Here is a 14,289-nt window from a genome sequence, read left to right as displayed (position 1 = left end):
CTTAATCACACTGGGCTCTTTGTGATTATAATTTTTTTTAAACAAGATAAAGTGAATATATTTACTTTGTATATATATATTTTTTCCTGCTAGTCTTGCCTGGACATCTTTTCACAAACCATGACGAGACGTTTAAAAGACGTCAGTGGACGTCTATTCACAACCTCTTTAAAACCTCTTAAAAACTACTTGGTGCACTTTAATTAAATATTGCAGTATTAATCAAGGTGTAAGCACAGCTTTTGCATATTCCACAAGGATTTCACAGAGGGTCATGATGGACGTGTAACGCACGTGTAAATGACGTCACTAGGTGACGTCCTCTCACAACCGATTCACAACACGGGTAAATATTGAACTACATTTATCTAAAAGTCAAAGAAACAATTATACATGAAACCCCATAGAACTATAAACGTGTACAAACATATCTGAATGCATTTTTAGGAAATCTTCTGCGTTACGTATTTCTACCGATTTATGCCGTCCTACCGCGACTATTTTTGGCCGGCCACACGACGTCGCCGTCGGACCAATGTTTGCTGGGATGATATATTCGCGGCAGCCAAATGTCCGCAAGCTCGCGATGTATTTCTCTGAACAAGTCTAAATAGAGAATTCACAGCCTTTCACATTAAAACCCTGCAGCGAAACGGCACAAAACAATTAGAAGAATATATTATACACACGAAAATGAGTGTTTATATGTGCTTGTGAGATTTTATCTGTCAGGCTGAAGTTCTGAACGTCACATCAATTGCTATCCATCGTCACAACATGGTAAAGTCATTTATATATATATTTTAAGAGCTTCTTAAAATATTAATGCACACAATCCACTCATTAGAACAAAACAAGAGCAAAATCCAGGTGTTTGTTGAGCCGTGCAAAACGAAATATCATTTGACATCGAGGGGAAAAAAGTAACTGTAACTCCATGAATACTCAACGAAGAGACAGAGATATATCTATAGAAAGCTTGACATGTCTACTTTTAAAACAAACAAGTGCTGCCGAACAAATATTCTGTGATAAAGTAATCCATATCAAAACAACGCAATGTCCTTTTTTCACGTCTAATGTATGGAAGGCCAAGAGGGTCAAATACACGTGAATTTCAACGTGTCTCTGTAAAGGGACTACTTTTTTTGGATACAAACATAATAACAACAAAACTTTGGGCACTTATAAAATAAAGATAACAAACAAGGTGTGCTGTCTGCAGCCTTGGTCTGCGATGATCTTCATTTACAAACACGTCATTAAAATAAACTGTAACTCCATGAATACTCAACGAAGAGATGAGAGATATATCTATATCTATAGAAAGCTTGACATGTCTACTTTTAAACTAAACAAGTGCTCCCGAACAAATATTCTGTGATAAAGTAATCCATATCCAAACAAAGCGATGTCCTTTTTTCACGTCTCCTTTCATTATATCTAATGTGTATGGAAGGCCAAGAGTGTCAAATACACGTGAATTTTAACGCGTCAACAACACGTTAAATACGTGTATTTCATGCGTAGACAACACGTATTTAATATTATTTATTTATCGGCGCTGCACAACATGGTAAAGTCATTTATATATATTTTTAAGAGCTTCTTAAAATACTATATTACTCCAATGTTATATCCAATATTATTTAACGTGTTAAATAGTGTTGTTTACAAGTGAAAAATCAGCGGGTATTTAACATGTATTTCACGTGAAATACACTGAAGTACACCTTAAAAATCAGTTTGAAGAGGTCAATGTCATTGGCTGCTGAGGACTTGGGTCAAACCACTTCTGTGAGCTTAGTGGTTGGGGTGTACCATCCATAGACAGGCAACCACCATTTAACATGCTATAGATCAGCTTATTCAGCCTTATTATTTAGTCTTTTTTCTTTTCTGTTTTGTATAGCCTATAGAAATAATATATTTAAGTTTCAGTTTTATGAAATATTTATTTTATAATAAATAGTAATTACAATTTTGTGGTGATAGTATAAAGTTTATAAAAGTTACAGTATTTTGTAATGAAACAGGACTTTTTGTTTAGCTGTTGACTCGCCGAAGTATACTATATATAGTGTCCCTTCTTTAATTTTTCAGTAATGTGTGATAACTTAAAATATTTTGTCAGTACTATTAAAATAAGATTAAATTGAATGGTATTTAGGAGATTATGGTTTTTGCATGACTTATTTCGCATTCAACTAGACAACCCTGTTGTAGCTGTTATCATAGCCTAGGCTTTTTATTTAAAAAGAAAAAAGCAAGGGACCATGGAAAAAGACTGTTGCAGGTGTATTTTTTTATGGTATTTTTTTTGCAGCGGGACAACTCAAGAATGTTGGGCACACAAGTACTGTGGCTCTTTTGCCCCATGGCCAAGATGGCCAAGCCAACATCAAAGTTAGTTCACTAACTTTTAATTCTAGTTATTATTATTATTCTTCTGAGCCAAATTTTACACACTATCTCCTCCTAGAGCTTTCAAGCTAGAACCACCAAACTCGGGTCAGACCTTCAGACTGGTCTGACTCGGGTTGCTATATCTTTTCTAACTGATTCGGCTTATGGTTTTCGTAAACCAGACTACCAAAACCACCTTAAATCCCATAGACTTTCATTGCGGGGGTACAAACTTTTGAAAAATAAGGCTTATAATATATTTAAGCTGTCTACTACCAGGGCAAACCTTAAAAACTCTCTACTGAGAATACAGCTAAAACCAGCCTAAGCTGATCAGTTGTTTTGGCTAGTCTCCCAAACTGGTTTTTAAGTGGTTTTGACCACTCTCACGCTGGTCTTAGCTAGGTTTTAGCTGGTTTTTACTGAATCCACTGTTTTTAGCTGGTTTTTGCCAGATTCGCATAGAAACATGCTAACAACATGCTAGTTACTCACTAATCAGACTAGAAACATGCCTATAACATGGTTTTAAAGTGGTTTCGGCCACTGTCACGCTGGCCTTAGCTGGTCTTAGCTGGTCTTAGCTGGTTTTAGGTGGTTTAGTATAGAAAAATGAAAACAACATCCTAGTTACTTGCTAATCAGACTAGAAACATACTTCTAACAAGTTTTAAAGTGGTTTTGGCCACTGTCACGCTGGCCTTAGCTGGTCTTAGCTGGTTTTAGGTGGTTTTCTTTACTGAATCAACTGGTTTTAGCTAGATTATCATAGAAACATGTTAATACCATGTTAGTAATTTGCTAATCAGACTAGAAACATACTTCTAACATGGTTTAAAGTGGTTTTGGCCACTGTCAAGCTGGCTTTAGCTGGTCTTAGCTGGTTTTAGGTGGTTTTCTTTACTGAATCAACTGGTTTTAACTAGATTATCATAGAAACATGTTAATAACATGCTAGTAACTTGCTAATCAGACTAGAAACATACTTCTAACATGGTTTAAAGTGGTTTTGGCCACTGTCAAGCTGGTCTTAGCTGGTTTCTAACTGAATCAACTGGTTTTAGCTCGATTATCATAGAAACATGTTAACAACATGTTAGTAACTTGATAATCATGTCAAAAACATGCTTTTAACGGTTTTAAAGTAGTTTTGGCCACTGTCACGCTGGTCTTAGCTGGTTTCTAACTGAATCAACTGGTTTTACCTGGATTAGCATAGAAACATGTTAGTCATTTGCTAGCCATGCTAGCCACATGCTAGTCACATTTTAATCATGCTAGCAACATGCTAGTTGTATACTAATCATTCTAAAAACATGCTAGAGACATACTAGCAACATGCTAATCATGCTACAAACATGTTAACGACATGCTAGTCACTTGCTAATCATGTTAATAAAATGCTAGCAACATGAAAATCATGCTAGAGACATGCTAGCCACATGCTAATCATGCTACTAAAATGTTAACAACATGCTAATCACGCTACAAACAAAATGTTAGCAACATGCTAGCAACATGCTAATCATGCTAGAAACATGCTAACAACATGCTAGAGACATGCTAGCCACATGCTAATCATGCTAGAAACATGTTAGCAACATGCTAATCATGATACAAACATGCTAGCAACATGCTAATCATGCTAGCAAAATGTTAGCGACATGCTACCAACATGCTAATCATGCTTGAAACATGCTAACAACATGCTAGAGACATGCTAGCCACATGCTAATCATGCTAGAAACATGTTAGAAACATGCTAATCATGCTACAAACATGTTAGCAACATGCTAATCATGCTAGCAAAATGTTAGCGACATGCTAGCAACATGCTAATAATGTTAGAAACATGCTAACAACATGCTAGAGACATGCTAGCCACATGCTAATCATGCTAGAAACATGTTAGCAACATGCTAATCATGCTACAAACATGCTAGCAACATGCTAATCATGCTAGCAAAATGTTAGCGACATGCTAGCAACATGCTAATCATGCTAGAAACATGCTAACAACATGCTAGAGACATGCTAGCCACATGCTAATCATGCTAGAAACATGCTAGCAACATGCTAATCATGCTAGAAACATGCTAGCAACATGCTAATAATGCTAGCAAAATGTTAGTTACATGTTAACAACATGCTAATCATGCTACAAAAATGCTAGCAACATGCTAGCAACATGCTAATCAATCTAGAAACATGTTAGCAAAATGCTAATAAGGCTACAAACATGCTAGCGACATGCTAGCAACATGCTAATCATGCTACAAACATATTAGCAACATGCTAATCATGCTAACAAAATGCTAGCGAAATGTTAACAACATGCTAATCATTCTACAAACATGCTAGTGGAATGCTAGCAACATGCTAATCATGCTAGCAAAATGCTAGCAAAATGCTAATCATGCTACAAACATGCTAACGACATGCTAGTCACTTGCTAATCATGTTAATAAAATGCTAGCAACATGAAAATCATGCTAGAGACATGCTAGCCACATGCTAATCATGCTACTAAAATGTTAACAACATGCTAATCATGCTACAAACATGCTAGCAACATGCTAATCATGCTAGCAAAATGTTAGCGACATACTAGCAACATGCTAATCATGCTCGAAACATGCTAACAACATGCTAGCCACATGCTAATCATGCTAGAAACATGTTAGCAACATGCTAATCATGCTACAAACATGCTAGCAACATGCTAATCATGCTAGCAAAATGTTAGCGACATGCTAGCAACATGCTAATCATGCTGGAAACATGCTAGTCACATGCTAGCAAAATGCTAATCATGCTAAAATCATGCTCTCAACATGCTAGAAACATGTTAACAACTTTGCTAATCATGCTAACGACATGGTAGTCACTTGCTTATAATGCTATTAATATGTTAATCACTTTCTTTTTTAATCTTCTTAACTTTTCAAACTTTTACATTTTTAAAACTTTTTAAGCTTTTCAAACTTTCTACATTTTTCTAACTTTCTGGCCAGGCTTTTTCAAGCCAACTTAAAGTTTGAAAACAAACTTTACTATCTAGTTTTTAATTAGTATAAGGTCTCAATTTGAAAATTTGAATATATAAATTTACACTTAACCGAATAAAACTAGAAAAAGGTTTTAGGAACCAGTTCATTTACACATGAACCAATCGGATGAATGAATCACTGAAATGTTCTGGAATGAAAATGTTCCATTTTTGCTTCAGTGCACTCGTTTTGTCATGCAACACCACTAGTTTCTGGAAAAAGTAGCATGATACTGGAAAAACTACTGTTTTGAACACAACCAAGCTGCTGAAAAATTTAGTTAGTAGTGTCGCTACCTTCAGTTAGGTCCATCCCAACACTGATCCTCACAGTAACGTATAAATGTCACGAATTAAGACTTCGGTAACTGACCCTTGGACAGTAAGACATGTAATGGGTCTGTAGATTACCTCTGGCTCTTTATGTGATTTACAGCCCTGTTCCAGTCTGAACTGTAAATATTCATGTCCTTGGAGCAGGCCGAGACATGATCTCATTCGCTTCTGCCAGGGCATCTTGTGTAGGCACAGGCTCTGCAGATGTAAATCGCTGTTTACTTCATTACATCATTAGCTGTGTTTCCTTGGGCCCTGGAGAAATGAGGTGAAACATGCTGGTTACTGTGTGCCCTCTGTGCCCTATCGAGCTGGAAAAACCCGCCAAGTGAAGCTTATTTCCTCCCTCTGTTTGCAGAGGAGATTGTTTGGAGATCCTGTTGAATTTCTTGGACAAATAACTTGTGTGCACTTCTAAATTACAGAACATTTGCCAATTTAGAAAGCCTTTTCTTGCGTTTATCATATCATTGCACCTTTATTTGCCTCTTCAGTGATTTCCGTGTGATTGGATTTCAACACGGATGGAAAGATGGCAGATATCATTGAAAGATTTGTTCAAAACCAATCTGCACAATAGCGCTCCAAGGTAAAGTGCTAAAAGAGAAGCTCTTGTTTATGAAAGGGGTGTGTAGAGCTTGGAGCAGGTGCAGGAGTAGATCATACTCACAGTATCATGTCTTTATTGTGGACTCCTTGCTACTAATGTGTTTGCTCTGACAAGGTGTGTTACATTTGATGCTTTTCTCTGTTTGTTTAAGGAATCAGATAAAAATTAAATAGATGGCTGTAAAAGGAATGGAGTTCAATGATTAACGTGTATTTTCTCTAAAACAGTTTTTTGATTAATTTGAGTATCCAGGACATGATAATGATGCAACAGCATTCTGTGCATCATTTAACATCACAAATAATGCGTCATGCACCATGGAATGAATCCACTATGGTAATCCTGGCATTTTATAGAAACATAAGATGGTGGTGTCTTGAGTTGAAATGGAACTGGAATCTTTCTGTTTTAGTGGCTCTGTTTGAAAAAAAAAATATATTTTTATTTAACCTTTTAATTATTTTTTATTATAATTATTATTATATTTTTATAATTTTCTATTTATTTATAATAACTTCCCAAAATAGATGTTATGTAAAAGCTTACAATCAGTGAAGGATTTTACAATGCATAAAGGCAGCTTGAGACAATGTCTTCTTTTTATTTTCTGATAAATCAGAAACGTTTCATTGCACAATTTTTTAAAATTAATTCTTGATCTGATTGGATCATTACTGTAATCAGTCAAAGAATTATACAGTATATCAAACATCAAATGAATAAAACCAGTGGTCTTGAGGCACATTTCCACAATCCACATTCCAACTGTTCCACATTATCAGTTGAAATTATTGGCTGCAATTCCACTGTTGGTATCAATAATAGTTGTGTTATATATTTTTCAAATTGTGCACATGAAAACCTAAGAACAAGGATCAGACAAAAGAAAGACTCCCAGAATCCCACCGCTGCTTACATGTGTATATTTGAAGTACAAGCTCCTTTCAAAAGCCTCTCATTAGGAGCACAGGAAGCTTGTCAGTGTGCCGGTTAAGTGTTGGTGTGAGAAGGACCAGTGCGGCCTCTTGTACTCACTCGATTACGCACCTAATCAAATCACCTGCTTGTTTATACGCTCGCTACTCCAGGATCAGAAAAGCAGCTCAAGCTTCATTCATACCGCCCGTTTTCCTTTGAGGAATTCCAAACAATATCCATAACAAACCCAGCAGTCTGTGCTTTCCTCCCAAAGGCAGGCTGCTGGATTTGAATTTCTCTTTCTTGTTGGACTCCAAATCCACATGCTCTGTAACATGTTCAAACTGTTTTCCGCGTACTTTAGGAATCCTCTCATGTTCAGAAGCAGCCATTGATTTGTTTGGAGCCGGTGGCATCATAATCACCCCAGAAGTGGAAGGAGCTGACTTACATTTTCCGCTCTGTTATACTTGCGTTATTGGAGTGTGGCTTTCCTGAATGCGCTGGCTGAGAGTTTGTGGATATTGCATTACAACAATATTGTCTCTGTATGCGCTTAGTTGTTCGCCGAGAGACAGACTACAAATGGCCGGGTTGCTGCTTGTTTAAATGCTCCCAAGCATTGCTAATGCCTGGATTATCTCCTAGAGAAATGATTTAGTGAAAATAATGGCTTCAGAATGGTCCCGCTGCAGCAGATATGTGCACCAACCCAATAACCAGTCCTCTGAGAGAGCGTATTGATTGTAGCAATAGTATAAAAAGCTGTTTTTTTTATTTATTCTGAAGCTGACTTGTGCTAAACCCACCTGATGCTGAATCCAGAAAAGAATGGCAAATATGGAAACGTGGGTTTGGAAACTCTTGTTTTTCGTTTCCTGTGAGAAGTGCAGAGATCATCAGAAATATTGGCACAACTTCACCCGGCTCATTGTCTGTGGTCAGAGCCCCTCCACCCCCGCTCCATGTTTACACCGAGACACTCTGCCTGCCTTAAGATCAGCTATGACATCATTTTGCCACAGCTGCGGGCCGCACACGAGGCGTGGAGAGGGAACAATTGACCAGGGGGGACGCAGGAAGAGCCGGCTGACCTGATTGCTCAGCTGGCCGAGCAACTGGGAAGGAAGGCCCAAGGCGGAGCCGTGGATGTGGGGAGGGGTGATGGTGGTGGACAGTGCCCTCGTCACCCTTCCCCTCCTCCTGGATGCAGCGATCATGATCGCCCTGCCCTCTGCTGTTCTCCTGCCTGCCTGCTTGTCTGAGCCAAAGGAGAATTGTACATGAAAAATGATCTACAATCTCTGTGGCTGTATCAGCTTCTAGATATAGATGTTCCTGATAGGCCAAATCCCCTTTAAGAGGGCTTTATCCCATTCATTGAAAAGCCATGGAGAACAACACATTCTTTTATCTCGGCACCTCAGTATGTTCTAAATACGCGCCATGTTTTGAGCTTTGACACAAATCTTGAATCGGCTTGTGTTTGGTGCGCTTAGCGGAGAAGGTTATCGTTTAAATGTTAGCGCAATCTACATTGCATTGATCGGTCTTAATTATTAGACGCACAGCTGCTGCCTGAATACGAATCTGATGGATGTTTCATCTATGTATAGATAGACAGCTGGAAAGGGCACCATGCATTTGACCTACCATATGTTCATTTCCATATAGAGAAAGAAGACCGCAGTGTACAATAACTTTGACATGACAAACATTTCTTTGGAGAATATAGAGCCTGTTATTTTAGAATTGCTTTAAATGTAATATTATTGCTTTTTATTAATGTTATCAATAATAATATTATTAATATTATTAGTGTTATTCATATTAACTATTATTATTATTAGTAGTAGTAGTAGAAGTGTGATAATTTTATAAAAATGTATTTAGTATATATTTTTTTAAGGTATTTTAATAATGTATTGTAATACAAATAAAAACAAAGTAATAATAATAATAATAATAATAATGTCAATATTTTCATAATTTCTGTTTTAAGGTTAAATCTTTCCAAAAATGAAAACCTTGTCTTGGTCCCTTATATCATTCTAAACAATTATGTATTTTAAAGAGATATTTTGAAGAATGTGTGTGTGTGTGTGTGTGTGTGTAATCTAATATAATTTAATAAAATAATGCATACAGGTTTAAAATGAAGTAAATCATGTCCAGTTTCAGTTTTGGGTGAACCATTCTTTTTAAGACCCCCAGGGATATGTGTACCCATGGTTGTGGATTGCTGAACTAAGTAAGTTGTGTCCCAACCAATGTAAACCTACATTTTATTTGAGGACAGGGAACATAAGCCTGAAAATAGATGACAAACCAGAGCACATAAATCCGGCGAGGGGAGATCGGGTGCATTTCTGTGTGTATGTTTGCATTTGGGCTAGAGATTGTGATAGCCCTTTCCTCCTTAAGAGATATGTTTTGAGTGCAAGGAGCCGATTCCCGTGAGGCGGGTGATCCTTTTTAATGACAGGGATTCATCTGTTAGTGTCCCTCAGGCCCCACGCAGCACTGTGCGGCGCGGCTCCCAGCAGCCCACAGTAGCCTCAGTAGAGCGCACCTCCTCAGCCCCTCAAGATGCCGTGTGGGAGTTTAATTACTCCTGTGGCCACAAACTGCAGCTTACGCATGCTCATTACCTCAAATGCCTTCATTTTCTGCAGTTTTTAATCACTTTTAGCCAAAAATATTGCACCGGAGATGCCCATGCCAAAGTGAGAAATAGAACAAGAGCAGAAAGCAAGAGATTGCTCTTATGAGGGGGTTGGGCTGGTTGTGTTTGAATAGGGGTTCGAACTGAGGGAGGAGAGGGGGCTTAGAGATAGGACTTTGGATTATTACCTCGACAAAAAGGACTAAACATCTATTCAGTCTGTTCTTTAGGGCCTATCCCTGCTGCTTTAATTAACTTATTTAAACTCCGTTTAGTTCATCCACCACTACTTAGAAGAATTAAGCTGAGTTGTCTCTTCATATTTGCTCAAAGGCTTTAAAGTGTCACCACTTGAAGTAGCCGACGATTTAAAGAATGGTTTGTGTAAAACCTGATAAAAACTGCAGATTAGCAGCTTCGATTGCTTAATAGTAGAGATATGACCGATTAATCGATGAAGAGATACTAGATACAATATACAAGTGCATCATCATTTATTCATAATGTGCAAACTAAGCTTTTAATGTGATTTAAACTTTAAAAGTGCATTAAAATAGAAACAACACAACGTTCTTCGATGTGGAAAGCAATATAAATGTAGTAGCTAACGAAGTCATTTCCCCAGATAATTGTTTCATATCATGCACTTTGCAGGGCTGTGGGGACACTGTACACATAGGCTATAGCCCATTCATTCGTACAACTTAAATTTAATTTGAAAATTGCAGATGTGATTTAGCAGATAAAGCAGAATTTTCATTTTAGGTGCATGTTTTATGCAGCTGCAGATACGGTTCATGTGTATGGTTGGGGCTTAGCTTTCCCCTGGCCATGGGGACTTTGGCCAAAAATGCCAGTAAACTGGACAAAAATGCTCCCATATTTAATTTTAGCCGTTTTTTCAGTGTTGAACATTTTAAACAATCACACACAATTCAGTTGAGCTTAGGAATGCAGTGGCCAATCAGAGGCGTTCAGATGAGTCATCGCTGAAACTCATCAGTTTTGTTGAGTGTGAGTTTGTTCTCTGACTGAACTCCGGACTCTTTGTAAGTAAGAGATTCATTTCACAGTGCAATCGGTTTTGTTGGAGAGAGATACTGCTTAAACTTGCAATAGATCAAAGTAGGGGTGTGCGATATGACTACTTTTGATCGTGGATGATAGAAATGTCTCCACGATCTGCTTTTGAAGAAATATCGTAGTATCGGGCTACAGCGCACATTCTATCAGCTGCAGTTCTGGCGCCTCCGTCATATACTGTGCAACACCACATGCATTCACAGCAGTGTTAACTCAGCGGTACAGTTTCTCTCATTATTTGCATGTGCTTTTAAATGTTTCATTCGTGCGCTGGTCTGACCTGTGCTTTTTCTGAGCACTGCATACACCCGAAACGCGCGCGCTAAAGCTCGTCAAACAGCACCTGATTATTTAACCAAGTTATCTTTTGCGCTAATACTGTCAAAAATCACAAGGTTTACATGTAGACTCAGTTGGTTATGTCTAAAATGAAAGTAAACAGTTGAGAAAAAAACGTATACGTGCCTGTATATTATATAAGTGCAGGTCATAAAGGGACAGTAGGCCTATTAAACATGCTGCCTACCGTCATTACTGTCAAGGGATAGATCACCCTAAAATTTAATTTGTCAATTTTTTACTCACTGTAACATTGTCCCAAACCTTTATTAATTTATTTAATGTGCTGAACACAAAATAATATATTTTGAAGAATGTGGGTAACCAAACAGTTGCTGGTCCACATTGAATTTGATAGTAGCTATGGAAGTCACTGTGGACCAGCAACTGTTTGGTTTTCCACTTTCCTCAAAATAGCATTTATGCTCAGAAGAACTCATTCAGGTTTAAAACCATTTTTGAGTGAGTAAATGGTGGTATAAAAATAAAACACTATGACAGAATTGACAGACAGCTGACAGAATTTTTTTTTGGGGGGGGGGGGGGGTGAACTTTTCCCTTAACAAAATAGAAAAATCTCTCACTGCTCTTGACTGAAGAAATGTAATACAGCTGCTTTAGGAATCAATTCAATCAGTGTTTTAATTTTTATAATTGTTCATTCAATTTCTTGAATGCTTCTGCTAAATACAGCAATTGTACCTGAAAATAAAGCACTGTTTGTTTCATTTGTATATTATGCGTAGTTGTAATGTGTATCTTTGACATTCTTTTATCTTTGTTTTTTAAAAACAACGATTTTTTTTCCCACCTAAATAGCTGTCTTTATTTTTTATATATATATTATTAGGGTTACCTTCAAAAAGGCTTTGTCTTTATAATAGGGAAATTAGTTTGGTTGTAATGCTCAGACAACTAGCAAAATAGTAAAACCAACATGACAAAGAATTGTGATTTAAAAACGTGAATTGTGATATTCAGAAATAAAAAAACGTGATATGATATTTTTTCCATATCGCCCACCCTTAGATCAAAGTTGGTGATAATGTCACTTTCTATATATAATTTTTTCGCTGTTTGAATAACCATGGAAATAAAACATTATATAGGCTAATTCCCATCATCAAAAAGTGGTCCACATGCATTCATCCTTTCTGTATAGTTTGCACTGTTAGAAGTGCAAAGTGCAAAAGCTGTGCACTAATGTTTGTTAGTTAAATGTACTCCCTGTGAGGTAATGAGTAGCATCGCAATACGTGCTGCATTCTCCTTTTAATTACCGTTAATCCACTAGTTGTTTTATAATGAGGTCATATCAATATTGAGCCTTATACTTCCCTCTGTCGTTAGGAGCTTCACACTGCCCTCCTCACTGGATGGGCAGAAGTAGACTGGCCAATGATCTGATTTTGTGTATTTATTCATTTCTTCACTGGCTATCTGTTAAAAGCTTTCTGAAAGGGTTTATGTCATCTGTTCTACATAAGTAAGCACCCTTCTGATGGTTACACTTGCAATTGGATCTGTCTAAAAGAGGATCTTCCTTCCCTGTCTTCTGTCTCTCGCTTTCACAGCCTGCTTTTCTCTCGGAGAGACTGTGAGACATATTTCTCGCTGTAACCCGGCTCTCAGGGGCCTGCTCTGGGTGGCTGCTCTCTGCATCAAGGGGAATTTCTGCAGACATTGTGCAGGCTCTCAGATCATTACCAGCCTCCTTTACTGAGCCTTTGTTCCCCCCCTCCGCCTGCTCGGGCGCTGAGCTGACACGCGGCGCTCTGTCGACGTGAAGACCAACCACCAAACAGCGCTTCTCCTGACGTAGTGCAATGCAGAGGACAAGCTGACTGTCACTCCTCCGCTTGTCTGTCCCTCCTCCCCTCACTGTGTCATCTTAAATCTATTCATCTGTTAACAAAGCATCAGACAGCTTATTATGAAGGTGTGAAAAGCAGAGAAAATCACTCCACATTCCTGCATTGAGACACTGTGTCAAAAAGCCAGTTTTAGTAAAAGCATCTAAATAATAGTGCTAATCTTTCGCATTCGATTTCTTGTGTTTTTTTTTTTGCGGATTTTATATTTTTACATTTTATGTTTTTTTTTTATGTATTTTGCATTGTAGTCTTTCCATCCTCCATTTTATGCCAACTTTGCATATAAAAAAATGAATGCATGAATTACACACCAAATTTTTTTTTTATTATTAATTTATTTTTATATCTGAATTTTTAAAGGATATATATATATATATATATATATATATATATATATGTACATGTACGTGTATGTGTATGTGTGTGTGTGTGTGTGTGTATATATATATATATATATATATATATATATATATATATATATATATATATATATATATATATATATATATATATATATATATGTACGTATTTCGGCGTCTGCCGCCTCTTTAAATGATGACGTAAACATCTAATATGCATTTGACTTTCACTTTTAAGTGATATTTGTGTTATTTATTGTTATTTTTACAATTTATAATTTTGTGTAATTACTTGCCTGTCAGTTGAGTTTGTGGCAAAACCTTTTGCAGTGTTTACATGTTGTTTATACTTGCATAAAATGTATAAAAATAGATGTTTAATTTCATGAAGTACAATCTGATTTCATTTTTTTTTTATTTTTGTGTGTGTCAGTTGAATAAGACTATTTTCCCTATATATTTAATCATTGAGGATTTCTTAAAAAGAAAAAAAGTGAAAAAAAATCTCATCTAGTCTCATCTCGTTCTCATGAACCCAGTCTAGTGTCTCATCTCGTGGCATAAGTGTTTCATCACAACCCTAATAAATAAATGTATGTATGTATGTATGCATGTATGTACGTATGTACGTACGTATGTACGTACATGTG

The 14,289-nt window shown here is 37.0% G+C and overlaps 1 protein-coding gene across 6 annotated transcripts in view; it reads left to right on the top strand.

Moving 5' to 3' along the window:
• The window catches only part of LOC127970778 (zinc finger MIZ domain-containing protein 1), a 135,817-nt gene that overhangs the window by 58,697 nt on the left and 62,831 nt on the right, over positions 1-14,289 (top strand). The window lies entirely within an intron of this gene.

The sequence above is a fragment of the Carassius gibelio genome, chromosome B13 (assembly GCF_023724105.1).
Source record: "Carassius gibelio isolate Cgi1373 ecotype wild population from Czech Republic chromosome B13, carGib1.2-hapl.c, whole genome shotgun sequence".
Classification (NCBI taxonomy): Eukaryota; Metazoa; Chordata; class Actinopteri; order Cypriniformes; family Cyprinidae; genus Carassius; species Carassius gibelio.
The sequence above is the reverse complement of the archived record's forward strand: the minus strand, read 5'-3'. Positions and strand labels throughout refer to the sequence as shown.